A 14167-nucleotide genomic window follows, 5' to 3' on the forward strand; every position below is an offset into this window, starting at 1 on the left:
CCAGTAATCATACTATTGGGTATTAACCCAAAGAATACAAAAACACTAATTCAAAAGGATATATGCACCCTTGTGTTTACTGCAGCATTACTTACAACAGCAAAATTATAGAGGCAGCCCAAGTGTCCACTGACAGATAAACAGATAAAGAAGAGGTAGTATATATATACACACAGTGAAATACTATTTAATCATAAAAAATAATGAAATCTTGCCATTTACAATGACAGGGAAAGATCTAGAGAAAATAATGCTAAGCAAAATAAGTCAGAGAAAGACAAATACCTTATGATTTCACTTACATGTGGAATTTAAGAAACAATACAAATGAAAAAAAAAAAAAAAGAGAGAGACAAACCAAGAAACAGGGAAACTTTTAACCATAGAGAACAAACTGATATTTACCAGAGGGGAGGTGCATGGGAGGATGGGTAAAATAGGTGATAGAAATTAAGGAGTACATTTGTAATTAACACTGAATAATGTATCGAGTTGTTGAATCCTATATTGTACACCTGAAACTAATATAACACTGTATGTTAACTATACTGGAATTAAAATTAAAAAACTTAATAAAATCAAGAAAAAGTGTTAATGAAACTAAGAGCAAAACAAACAAAGCTTAAAATGGAAAATTGGCATTCATTGAGAGCAGTAAGTGTTGAGAGCTTCATAAGAAATGGTGTGTAAATGCTAACAGTTGATAACAATCTATCTTTAGAAGTCACTATTGTCATTAGGATAAGACAGATGCAAGGATGAGAAAAGGGAGCTGTAAAATGTCTCCATGTTACCATGAAACGTTAGAAGGAAAGACATGTTTCTGAGCCAAGTTGAGCTGCATCCGTACGTTCATTTTCTATGTTATATCTCTCTTCCAGTTTGGCCATATTATTTTTAGCAAAAAACTATCAATAAAAAACTTAGGGGCAGATGAATATATTTATGTAAAATCAGCAAAGTTCATGGTATAGATCTGATGTTAAAAAAAAAAGTAAGCTACCTTCCTTACTAAGGTAAATTAGAAAAGAGGTTGAGTCCAGTACCATCAGGACATATAACTGATGTGACCTTAGGTTTATATTACTCATATGTTAACAAAATTGATCACTGCTGGGCTGCCTGAGTGGCTCGGTCAATTAAATGTCTGACTCTTGATTTCAGCTCGGGTCATGATCTTGCTCTTCGTGAGCTCGAGCCCCACCTGGGGCTCCATGCTGACAGAGCCTACCTGGGATTCTCTCTCTTTCCAAACAATTTTTGGAACTTTTCTGGAAAATTGTGTTTAGAGTTTGTGGTATATACATAAATTATGAGATATTTTGGTGCTTTTAAGATTTTAAGAGGAAAAACAACAAAAAATAACCAGGTGCTGTATATGTTGAATAATTTGGTGTTCCAATTGAATGGCTCACTTTTTGCATTTATGGGGAAAATAAGGCCTAACTATAAAGCAATGGCAGAGTTTTACTATGCGCTTGTGCACTAACTCTGGAGCTACTTTTAAAGGCAGAGTTCCAGGGATGCCTGAGTGGCTCAGTTGGTTAAGCATCTGACTTCAGCTCAGGTCATGATCTTACCTTCAGTGAGTTTGAGCCCTGCATCAGGCTCTGGGCTGATAGCTCAGAGCCTGGAGCCTGCTTCAAACTCTGTGTCTCGCTCTCTCTCTGCTCCTACCCCATTTGCTCTCTGTCTCTCAAAAATGAACAAATGTAAACAAAATTTTTTTTTTAAAAGGCAGAGTTCCAAAAACATTCAAAGTAATTTTCCAAAGTAACTACTTGGAAGGAAAATGTTCACGTAGACACTGAAGTTAATCAATGTTTTTGGTGGTAAAGTTCTCATTAGTTCAAAGTCACATTTTATTTCTGCCAAGCATCAGGAGATCCAAATGATGCAAATTAAAAATAAAAATCCTTACATGGTACTGGTGACAGTAGAGATCAGAGTTGTTCTCTAGCATTTGCTATATTCAGCACCATTGAATGTGGGCTTCCAAAGCCCCTGTAGACTGAGAAAACTGTGTTAAGATTTAGAACCTAGTTTAACAGAGAGTACCAAGGCAAACTGTAGGGCTGCCAAGTTTGGCCATTTCCAGGAAAGTAGGAGAAAAAGTTTGAGCAGGTTCAATCTGAATGATTAACAACTAGAAGCCAGTCTAGTCTCGTGAGGAGGATATCTTATCTAAGTAAATCCTTCCAAAAATCATTGCTAAGACTGATCTCTATCTAGCACATATTGAGTCTGAAAGAGATGAGTTACCCCCTACCAGACTTTGGTTCCTGGGACACCTCCAAGTAGTCACTTGTTTTCTTTTGTGTCCTCAATTCTTTAAAGGCAGGCATATTTGGCAAAAAATAGTGAGTATATAATAAAATAATTCTGAAATAGACAGCATGATCCTCATTTTAAGCTCTCATTTGTGATTTTCAATTTTTGTTTTCCTGCCCAGTGATTTCTACATTTCAGAATTATGCCTGTCAACTCAAATGTCACAGCTATTTCTTTCTTTCTTAGGCTCTCATTTGACCCAAGCATCTGGATGATGCCAGCATTACAAGAAAACAGTGACAACAAAGAACATGAACTTCAAAATGAACAATTCTCAGTGATTGGTATCAGTCTGTGCTCCTTTTTATTCTGCACATATTTTGTATTTATCTGGAACAAACAGTTGGGCAAATAACATCAATAGGGAAATCAATGAATAGCCCAGAATATGTGTGCTGCTCCAAAATATCTGTGTTTCCCCCCAGCTGCTTCTTATGTTTTAAGGCCTGAAAAGATAACACTAACCGCTCCTAGCAATGGCTCAACACAGTGCCTCAAGTAACTTTAACAATGAATAACCTAACTTCATAATAAAATAAAAGGAAAGTACTTTCAAGCTTATAAAAGTTGCGTCATCTATTAGACTGTCTTACTCTTGTTAAGCAATATGTTAGTTTAAGAGAGTTGGGGACAATGTAGAAATGTTTTCTTGCTTTCTCAAAAATTCTAGGCACAAATAAGGTCTCAGAGGTAAAAAGAAAGTAGTGGTCTACAAAAAAGATACCTTCATGTTAAAACGAAAATAAATTCAAGAATTGTGAATTAAAAATCCCCATTTTGTACAGAATGCTTTTTGAACAGTGTAGTCATTTGGAATTTACCCATACAATTGTCTTTATCTCTAACCCACTCCTGTACCTTCCCCATACCCCCCAGTCCCTTTATCTAGTTGACTAGTATTTCCACCTCAGGTCTCGTTGAAACATTTCTTCCTGTTGAAAATGCATTGCTAGGTAAGGCCCCTTTCTTATAAGTTTACATATTATCATGCATTTCTTCTTAATACACACAATTACTCACTATTACTTATTCAATGTGTCTGATCCCCCTATGGCAAGATCTCTGCCAGCAGATGCATCCATTCCTTCCTGTATGCAATGTGATATCCTCTGAGAACTCCTGTGTCAACTTATATAATAATAGTATAAAAGGACCATCACGTCTGTATGCGCATTCGGGGGCTGTGGTCCAAGTTGCTCTGGGTTGGCCTAGTTACAGATGTGCTGCTTGGTGTGCCAAGAACCAGTTAAGAATAAAGGCAATTTTAGTACCATGAGAGCGTATTCTACTAAACTAACTGCTTGGAATTATTTGGAATAGAAAATCACTGGTGGTCACTTATTTGGTAACCATTTTGGGTCAAACATCAAACCCAGCAAATGTTAGAAGGACCTATAAGAGTGAGTACTAATATACAAAAATTGCTAGGAGAAATAATATTGAGAACATGTAATTTAAGAGGATAGGAAGATGTTACAAGGGAGCCCAGTGCAAGAACTTTTGAAGCAAAGAGAATGCAAGTTGTATTTGGCAGAGTAAGAGCCAAGATGATGCTTCATGGTGTCCTTAGGGCTTTGACAGCGCGGTGACAGTTATCACAAACTGAGTTACCTGCCACAATATTAATGAGAGAAGACATGCTCCATAAAAAAAGTGGAATTTTGCAAAAGGGATAATGAAATAAAGCTCTTAACACCCACCATGGGGACTACTGTTTCAGCAAAATCCATCTATCTTTGGTAGATCAGCAAATTATTATGCACTAGATGTTTGATAAAATAATATTTCCCTAAATAATTTTAGGTGCTGCTTAAAATAAGGTGGCTTACCATTAATGTAAACTTCCAGGTTTAAAAAATGTTTCAAGATAAGAGTATAATTGATGAAAATTAGTTAAAACTTCCAGGATATTTCATGTGTTTGGACGGATTATTTAAAAAATTAAAATGATTATGATGAAAACGCCGTATTATTCTGGAGCTACAAGCCACCCAGAATGAGCACTCACCTCCTCTTCCACAATCAATCTATAATTCTTTCTTTCTTTCTTTCTTTCTTTCTTTCTTTCTTTCTTTCTTTCTTTCTTTCTTTCTTTCTTTCTTTCTTTCTCTTTCTTATAGAAAAAGGGAGTGAACATCAGAGAGGAGAGAGAGAGAGAGAGAGAGAGAGAGAGAAAGCCAAGCAGTCTCCGTGGTCAGCATAGAGCCTGATGTAGGGTTCAATCCCATGACCCTAGGACCATGACCTGAGCCAAGATCAAGATGTTCAGCCAACTGAGCTATTTAGGCACCCTCTTCCCACTCTCTTTGGACTGTCTTATAGGGAGATGGATCCCCTGAACAAGTAACCTACAATCTTAAATAACACCACAAATGATATCATGAGAATGTATAGAGCTCAAAAAGTGTGGCAGAGATGGGGTGTAAGGCTTTTCATTACTTCCCCTTACCATAGACAAAAATCTTGCAAATTTAACAAAAGATCTTGAGGAACTCTAAAAGACAGACATTGATGACTATGAATCTGACAGTATTTGAAACTGACTGGTATTTGAGTATGTACATATTATGTACATTTTTTCATTCTTTACTTGGAAATGATTTTCAGAAAATATTACATATCTACAAAATTATAGTTTTAACTTGTTAGTCTTGCTTTTAATCACTTCATTAATTTGGAATGATTAACTACAGCATTCTAAAGATGGAATATGCATTGGATGATAACGTTAAACCTAAAAAGTTAAAAAAAGGAGCAATGATTGGGTATCCTTAGCAGCACATTTTTATCCTTATCACCATCATCTTCAATAATACACTGTATTGATTAGTTATCCATCAACTCCTATCTTAATTACTCTGGGCAAATAATTACAATTTTCACCCCATCAGGCACTCTGATAGAGATGCCTTGCTTTCCTCACAGGGTTAATGTCCTCTGGTCCTTGTACGTCTTATTCTTGGTTTTCTCCCATCATTCCAAATACTAGCCATTTAATGTTTAATTTAAGCCTCACAGCATAGCCAAGCCCTCACTGAACATAAAAGAATATGCAGAATTTAAAAGAAATCTACCAACTTTAGGAAAGAGAGCAGGGGATAAAGCAACTGGTTGAGAAGAGAAGAAAAAGAAACAAAAGTGTTTACACAAGAATAGAATAAAAACCAACAGCGTGGGTGAAAACTTTGGGCCAACCTTTTCTGTAATATATTCTAAAATGCCACACACAGAAGGCAGTCCAGCTAGGGAAGCTTCAATTACCTGTGCATCTGCGGGAATTATAATTCAGCTGAGAGCCAATCATCTTATATGTTCTTGATGTGCCTCACTGGCAATTTCATCATCCAGAAAGTAAAGAAAGTTATGAGCAAAATGGCTACTTGGGACTTCGTTCCAGCCAAGAAGAAAGATCAGGAAGATGAAATGGGTGTAAGAGGAATGCTTGGAGAAAAGGGCCATATCCTACTGGTGTATTATGATGGATGAGAGGAATGGAGACATTTTACTAGACATGAAAATGATTTTAAAAAAGCAGGAAAGATGGAAGAATGTGATAAAAGAATTAAATGAAAAGAAACAAAGATCATAGACATGACCATGACATGTGTGTGTGTGTGTGTGTGTGTGTGTGTGTGTACAGCTTTGGAACATATTCTCTTTAAATCTGAGCTCACTGGAAATGCTATCTGCATCCAGCCCTATTAAGGTTCTTTTATATATACGCGTGTGTGTATATACACACACACACACACACACACACACACACACACACACACATAACTATGAATCTTTAAATTATCTCAAGAGGAAAAAAATAAGATGGTATTAAAAGAACCTTAATAGGGCTGGATGCAGATAGCACTTTCAGTGAGCTCAGATTTAAAGAGAGTATGTTCCAAAGCCGTAGAGCAACATGCAGGGTCTCTGGATATGGCTACTAACCATCTCTCCATCTCCTTCAGACCCCCACACCCACCACCATCCTGCCTACTGCTCCCCACTCAATGTCTCTTAGTTTTTGAAGATTCTGCTTCTTCCCCCCTTAGGTCTTGGTCCATATTGGTCCCCAGTCCTGAATCACCAGCACCTCACCAATTATTCCCTCTACTTCACCCAAGTACATTTTGTGCCTCTTTGAGATCTCAGCAAGAGGGTAGCTCCCCAGAAAAGTCTGTGTCCAATACCCTTTACATAATTCTCCCAACATTCTCCAATTTATTTATATATTATGATATATTCTTCCAACACTTTCCACTGTGTGTGTGTGTGTGTGTGTGTGTGTGTGTGTGTGTAGTAATTACAACAGCTCCTAATATTATATGTAAAGAGTTTGTTGACTGATATCTGTCCCCCACACTAGAATATAAGGTCTACAAGTCCAGATACAAATTCTGTTTTGCTCATCAGAGTTCCTGTGTCTAATATAGGCCTTAGCCCATATTATGCATGCAATAATTATGTTTTGTTGTTTTTGCTATATTCACAAGGAAATGACTAAATATCAAAGACAGGAGAAGGGGCATTTGACAAGGATGTGCACTCAAAAGGGAAATAAAACTGTTAGAATAATCACAGGAAGCTAATGGTCAGAAATAGCTGGCCTTTGCAAACATGGGGAATAATCAAGATCGGGCTTTTGTAGTAACCAGATTTTAAAATTTTCCATTCTCTTCTATCAGCTTCAAAAATAACCATGATGTTAATACCTGAGAAGTCCTGTGACATTCCCTCTTCAAGGTCAGATCATAGGGCAATTTAATTAAACCCTGAATTGATTCTGGCAGCTAAAGGGTCCAGTCTAATGGCCTAATGTTAGAGCAAAGCTAATATGGTCAATCATGTTTACTACATGTTTTCTAAGATAAAGTTTTTTCTAGACTATTGAATTTTACAGAAATAAGGGAGAACTGGCAGCGCAAATCTGTATCTTAATGAAATGCTGTGTTCCCCATTAAGACAACAGTTTTTCACAGATGAGAAGAAGTGCAATTGTGAGAGAAATGTACACCCGCCTTAATTCTTTCTCATTTTTTCAAGAGATGATAATGTATTTGCTTACATTGTTATCAGACACCACAAATCTGAAATAAAAAAAGTTCTTTAGTAATAAAAGAGTGAAAAAGACTTGAATTTCTAATATCTACTACAGTAAATTCATTGCTTAGTGTCACAACTGTGATCAAATACAGACATTTTAGGCCACCAGGTCTTCAGTTACACAAATAACCTCTTGGATTTCATTTACATATAAGTCAGCTTGAAAATTGAAAAGTATGAAATCTTTCACTCAGCTGGTCAAAACCTGCATAGCAATTGGATAAAAACAATTAGAGAAGGAACAATTGAATAAGTTCATTTATTAATTCTAAAACATAAGGTTGCTGTGGGGAATTTAGAAGGGGATTTTTGAACTTTTCTCTTTCTCAAAATAGTTTTTGCATAGAGCCTCAAAGTGTTCAGCACCAAGTGGATCCTCAAAGCATCCAATAAATCATTTTATAAAAATCTAACAGCTTTTCATTAATAGAATCACCCAGAGTGAGATTTAGGGGCCAACAAGCATTCAGCATAAAGTCTGTACCTCAAGGCAAGTTTCTTAGGTTCTCTGGCTTATAGATTTTCCATCAGTAAAATTTGTATGAATTAAAGATTTATTACTAATATTATAAAAGATAATGTATATGAAACTACTAACCACAGTATTGAACATAATAGATGATCAGCTGGTATTATTTATATTGCATTATATTTGAAAAAAATTGCAAAAATGTAAAATTTTAAAAAGACAGTTCTGACTTCTCTCCCAAAATTTAAAAATAGGTATGTACTATTTTAGCAGGTAAAACACTCATAAAAAATAGGGATGATGTTAGTATTAACTCAAAACAAAATGTAGTTTGTTGAAATAATATTTTGTATTAAAAGGGGCTTAAATGGCCCTTCACTTTGGAAAGATACATCCCTAAAAATTTGCTTTTGTTTCCAATCTCTCATTTTTCATGTCTAACCAACTCTGGCTCTTCATTGGTTCTTTTCTAATTTTCTAACTTTATCATATATGAAACAAATGAAATGTGTGTGGGAAGATGGCTTTATGGCATCTCACTATCCTTAACTTTCTCACCAGATTTCACAGCAATCTACATATTTAATGAAGTGTTAAATATGCAATTCATATTTTGTTTCCTTAATGATAGAATGTATTTCCTCCCTCAATACTTTCCTTTCCATGTGGTAAGGAACAATTCCAGTAATCATGATGGTCTTACTTCAGTGTATTTATAAAATTTTAGTAATCCTTGCCCTGGCCTAACACTTGCCCCAGACAAACATCTATTCATTTAAATATAGTTTCCCTTTAAACATTTTAACTGTAAAACATATTTTCTATCAAGACCATTTTCCTCCCACCCGACCAAGAAGGAAAAAAGGGTGCTGATTAGAAACTGTGATTCCAGCTTTAACATGTACAGATGTAGACTTAAAACAAGTCTATAATTATCAGGCAGCATTTTAAATAATTTAGCAGTAAGATACATCATTGCTTGTGGCTTTATTCTATAATAGCATTCCAATATCCATTATTCATAATCATTACTCTCCTTATTAGCAGAGCAATTTTTCCTCTGACTTCCTTGCAAATTCAGTTTTGCCAAGCATGAAGGTAAGCAGAACACAGAGTTAAACTGCATTATATAACCTTTTAATTAGTGTACATATAGCTTCTGATTACTAAGTAAGAGTTGATTCTTACCTGTGCTAAAGAATGAACCTATAACTTTTATTTAGCTAAAGATAGTCTTATCCACTTGCAAATTGCCTGATGCATTTCTTTAAAAAAAATCTATACGTTCCCCTTTTAAGATTTTATTCTAAATTTGAAGTGCGTTTTAATTATATTCTAGGCTAAATGAGGGAAATTGATAGTATTCTGTAAAATAAAATTCTTATTTTTAAGTTTATTTATTTGTTTTGAGGGGGGAGGGCAAGCGAGGAAGGGGCAGAAAGAGAAAGGGAGAGAGAGAATCCCAAGCAGGCTCCACGCTGTCAGCTCAAAGCCAGATGCCGGGCTCTATGTCACAAACTGTGAGATCATGACCTGAGCCAAAATGAAAAGAGTTGGACTCTCAACCAACTGAACCACCCAGGCACCCCAAAAAACAAAATTCTTTATGTATGCACACAGACATGACCATAAAACAAAACATGCAAAGATTTCAGATATGATACACAGTATTCACTTCAGAATTTGTAGAAACTACTAAAGTTATATTTTCTTAATTTTTTTTAAATTTATTTTTAGAGAAAGAGAGAGGGAGAGCACAGGTTGGGGAGAGGCAAAGACAGAGGGAAACAAAGCATCCCAAGCAGGCTCCACACTGTCAGCGCAGAGCCAGATGTAGGGCTTAGTCTCATGAATCGTGAGATCATGACCTGAGCCGAAATTGAGAGTTGGATGCTTAACTGACTGAGCCACCAGATGCCCCTACTTTACATAAAATTGACCTGTTGAAGTTTATGCTTAGAGATTTACAGAATTTGAAGAGTGCAGTTATTGTTGAAATATAGCTAGATATGTAGCATGATATGTACCTGGCTTAAATTTCTGATAAAACTCAATTCATCAAAAGTTTCAGGGTACTGAAGTTGCTTGGGATGCAATTTTCAATACAGTATTTTAAACCAAAGTTGAATTATTAAAAGTTGTCATTTAACATTAGATTTTTCAATTCCTGTATCATATGGGTGTAATTTGGACCTTTCTTTTCTGTTTCATCCTATCCAAGATATTTAGGGATGTAGATGTTAGAGAGAACAGAGAAAACAATACAGAATATGTAAAAAGGTAAAAATGGTGTACATTAGGTTACACCAACTTTGATGATGATGCAACCCACCTATTCAACTGCCTAAGTAAGAGGTTACTGTACAGTTTACATTAACATGACGATGATGACAAGACAATGATAATGGAGCAGATCAAGAACAGTGATGATGGGTGCATGAAACTCTCCACAGGGACATTGATGGACTCAGAACCCAAACACTGAAATGTATTTATCACGTCCTTTTCCAAAGCAATTCTGACTCAAATGATAACTGTTAGTATTTCAGGATGTTTCAATAACAATGTGGAAGGTAAAATCTGTGCTATCTGTGGTCTGCTACAGTTCTAATGTCTACAGGGGTAACTCTGATCTTCCTCCACTCTTCCTGAGCAGACCATAGCCTGAGACTGAAGACAGAGGCCTTTGTCAGTCACATACTACCTGCTGATGAAGGAGCTGGTCCAGGACACATCCCAAGGGAAGCTGAGCACACAGAGATAATGTTGTCAGAACAACATAGGGGTGAGGGGTTGAGTAAGCACCTGAAAAGTAGGCAAACATAATAGACCAAAAATAAGACCAAAGTGTTTGATATAATAGACTTCTCCTTGTAGCAGAGACAGAGGATCTGAACCAATGGGAAGAAGTTTCCAAAAGCAGATCATGACCCATTATACTTACATTAAATGGATATTTATTGATCTCTGACTTTGTGTGATGCTTTGTGATGGATAACTCAAGGGCTACTGCATAAATACACTGCAGTTCCTCCCTCAAGATGCTAAAAATAATACATTGTGTTAAGTCTTTGGAAGTGCAGGATGAATGACACATTCTGCCTCATGGAATGTGGAGAAATAATCATGGAAGAGTTAACATTGAAATAAGACCTGAAGGCTAAGAAGAATTTTACCTGATAGAAAAAGAGAGGAAAAAAACAACAAGTAAAAATACCATTCTGTCATGTAGGCACATGGGCACTGCACATATATAAGTTGATAAGAGGCAGTAAAATGCCTCAATACAGGCTGTGGTGTCATACAAACCTAAGTCCTAATTTGGACTCTGTCAATACCAGTCATGGTTCTTCTTTTCTATAAACTGGGAAAATGGCATTTATTTCAGAGTGTTTTGATGGGATTCATTGAGATAATATATGGACAGTGCTCATTGCACAGTCTGCCACATAGAAAGGATTTGATGTACCATACCCATCAACATAAGCACCATAACCTTTTAGTAAATTCAACAATTATAATGATCATTCACTCAGACTCAGTAATCCCACTTCTGGAAATCTTCCCAAAGGAATTAATCTAAACACTGAAAAATTTAACAATAGGCACAAAGGCAATCATCTTAGTAAAAAAGCTGAAAGCAACTGAAGTGGCCAAAATTTGGTAAAAGCCAAGTATGGCATCGAATTGTCGTCACTCAAATGAGGTTTCTTTAGTCAAGACATTTAAAATTACAGTTATAAAATTATGCACTTTATAGAAAATACTTATGATACAGTGTTATATGACAAAAGCAGTATGCAAAATATACACATTAGAATTGCTTTAATCTAAAAATACACATAGGAAACGACTTGGAAGAAAATAGTGCCAAACATTAATGGTGTCTATGTTACTAAGATAATATTATTAGAGGTCTTCTCTTCTTTTGCTTGATTCAAATATGCTTTATAATATGGTTACACTATATTTATAATACATTCAAATTGGGACAGAGCAGGGACTGGACTCGGGTCCCCTCACCCCTAACCACAAAATCCACCATTCTTTGGCTAGGTCTATAGAAGGAAAAGCCAAACCACTTGCCTCCTGAGTATTATAGTATACATATTTGGAGGTAGGATATTCACCCCAAAAGGAGGCTGCACTGCCAGAACCAGACCAAACCAGTCTACACCAAGATGGATCCCAGCACCAGTCTTTCATGAACTTTCTCCTTCATTTTAATACTACAACTCACACCCAGAGATGGAGATTTAACATACTAATTAGACATGTGACACAGGAAACAGGTTAACCTTTATGTGAGCAAGCACCAAAAAATCCCCACCCTTGCATGTTTAGCCATCAGCCTTTTCCCACAGAAGTCTCTTTAAAACTCTCCCCAACCTCTCCTCAGGGAGCTGGCCTGGGGATTCTTCCTTTTGTGCAGTCTCCTTTGTGTTCCAGCATAAGTCCCAATAAAGCCTTGCCTGGAACTGCTCTTTGGCCTCTTCTCAATTTCTATTCTTTACAGGGCCCAAGGGCCCCATTCAATAGCAAAAATTAAGCATTTGGAATGTGCTCACTTGTGTCCTCTTCCAATCAAGAGAGGCGTTTATGGTGATATTGAATGACCCATGTCAGAGATGCTGTGAACCAGGGTTTGGTGAAAGATGGTCTATAGATGAAATCTTTCTGACGGCCTCTCTATGAAGCCTGTGAGTTAGGAAGGATTTTGAAAGACAGAGGACTAGCAGGGGAGGGGCAGAGATAGAGGGGGACAAAGGATCTGAAGCAGGCTCTGTCCTGACAGCAGTGAGTCCAATGTAGAGCTCAAACCCACGAACTGCAAGAACATGACCTGAGACGAAGTTGGACGCTTAACAGACTGAACCACCCAGGCACCCCAAAAATAAGATTCTTAACTAGTGAACAGATTGTTACAAAAGAAAACGAGGGGATGAGAGAAGGGGTGAAACAGGTGAAGGCGATTAAGAGTACACCTATCTTGATGAGCACTGAGTAATGTATAGAATTGTTGAATCACTATATTGTACACCTGAAACTAATATAACACTGAATGTTAACTACACTGGAGTTAAACAAAACAAAACAAACTGGCCAAATTTGAATACCCTTAATTCAATCTTTAGGTTCCTTCAAGCCTCAAAGTTCTCTTATTCTCTGATGGCTGTCTGCATATAAGAACTAGATGAAAAAACCATGGACTTTGAAACAGCAATACACATTGGAACTGAAGGGGCACCTGGTTGGCTCAGTCAGTTAAATATCTGACTCTTGTTTTTGGCTCAGGTCATGATCTAAAGGTTCCTGGGCTCAAGCCCCGAGCAGTATCAGTGCAGAACCCGGTTAGGATTCTGTCTCTCCCCCTTTCTGTCTGCCCCTCCCCTGCTCACTCTCTCTCTCTATCTCACTCTCTCTTTCCCTCCCTCCCTCTCTCTCTCTCCCCCCTCTCAAAATAAATAAATAAACTTTAAAAAAGAAAACAACAAATTGGACACCCAAAAGAGCCCCAATTGCCAGCAACAACAATATTGGCTATAAATAAGGTGGGGAGTGTGAGGAGTGAGATGTTTCATTTTCAGAAATACCAATTAAAAGCTGTGCTCTCTAGTTAACAACAGGTTTACAAACTATTGGAAATATGTACCAAACACCCCCTACCCCCAACAATGGAATCCCAAACCCTTAGACACTTTACTTCCTGGTTCTTGTTCCCCTCTGCATTTCGTAGGCTTATTTTCACCAGATTTGCAATGAACATGTGCCAAAGAACAAAGGGACTAAAAGTCTCTGCATCACCTCAGGGAATGTACATTTGTTCCAATGAGCCTACTTTTTGCTTTGCATGGGCATAGGTCACTCTGGATGAGGCTGTAACCTCTAGTACTCAGCCAATGAGGAATCAGGGGAAGGACTTGCACTTGAAGAGGTAAATTGTCTGCTGTAACTTCCCAGAGTGTGCTTGTCCATCACACCCTTGCTTGCAAGAACATTGACTAAAGCCTGGCTTCACTGTGCTCAGGTCTCTGCATCCCTCCTTTGATAGGGTCAGTGGGCTTATTTCTCACAGGAAGACACAAGAAAGGTAGGAGAACCAATAGCAAAGTAGACTTTAACCCTGAAGCTTCTTTCTGTCCCATCTTCCTCCACTTGTATTCTTTTTTTTTTGTTTTTTTGACGTTTATTTATTTTTGAGACAGAGAGAGACAGAGCATGAATGGGGGAGGGTCAGAGAGAGAGGGAGGCACAGAATCTGAAACAGGC

The 14167-nt window shown here is 37.1% G+C and overlaps 1 protein-coding gene across 4 annotated transcripts in view; it reads right to left on the bottom strand.

Annotated features, from left to right (window-relative positions):
- Positions 1 to 14167, bottom strand: part of DCC (DCC netrin 1 receptor) — a 1139939-nt gene that overhangs the window by 373303 nt on the left and 752469 nt on the right. The window lies entirely within an intron of this gene.

This window comes from Neofelis nebulosa, chromosome 11 (genome assembly GCF_028018385.1).
Source record: "Neofelis nebulosa isolate mNeoNeb1 chromosome 11, mNeoNeb1.pri, whole genome shotgun sequence".
NCBI lineage: Eukaryota > Metazoa > Chordata > Mammalia > Carnivora > Felidae > Neofelis > Neofelis nebulosa.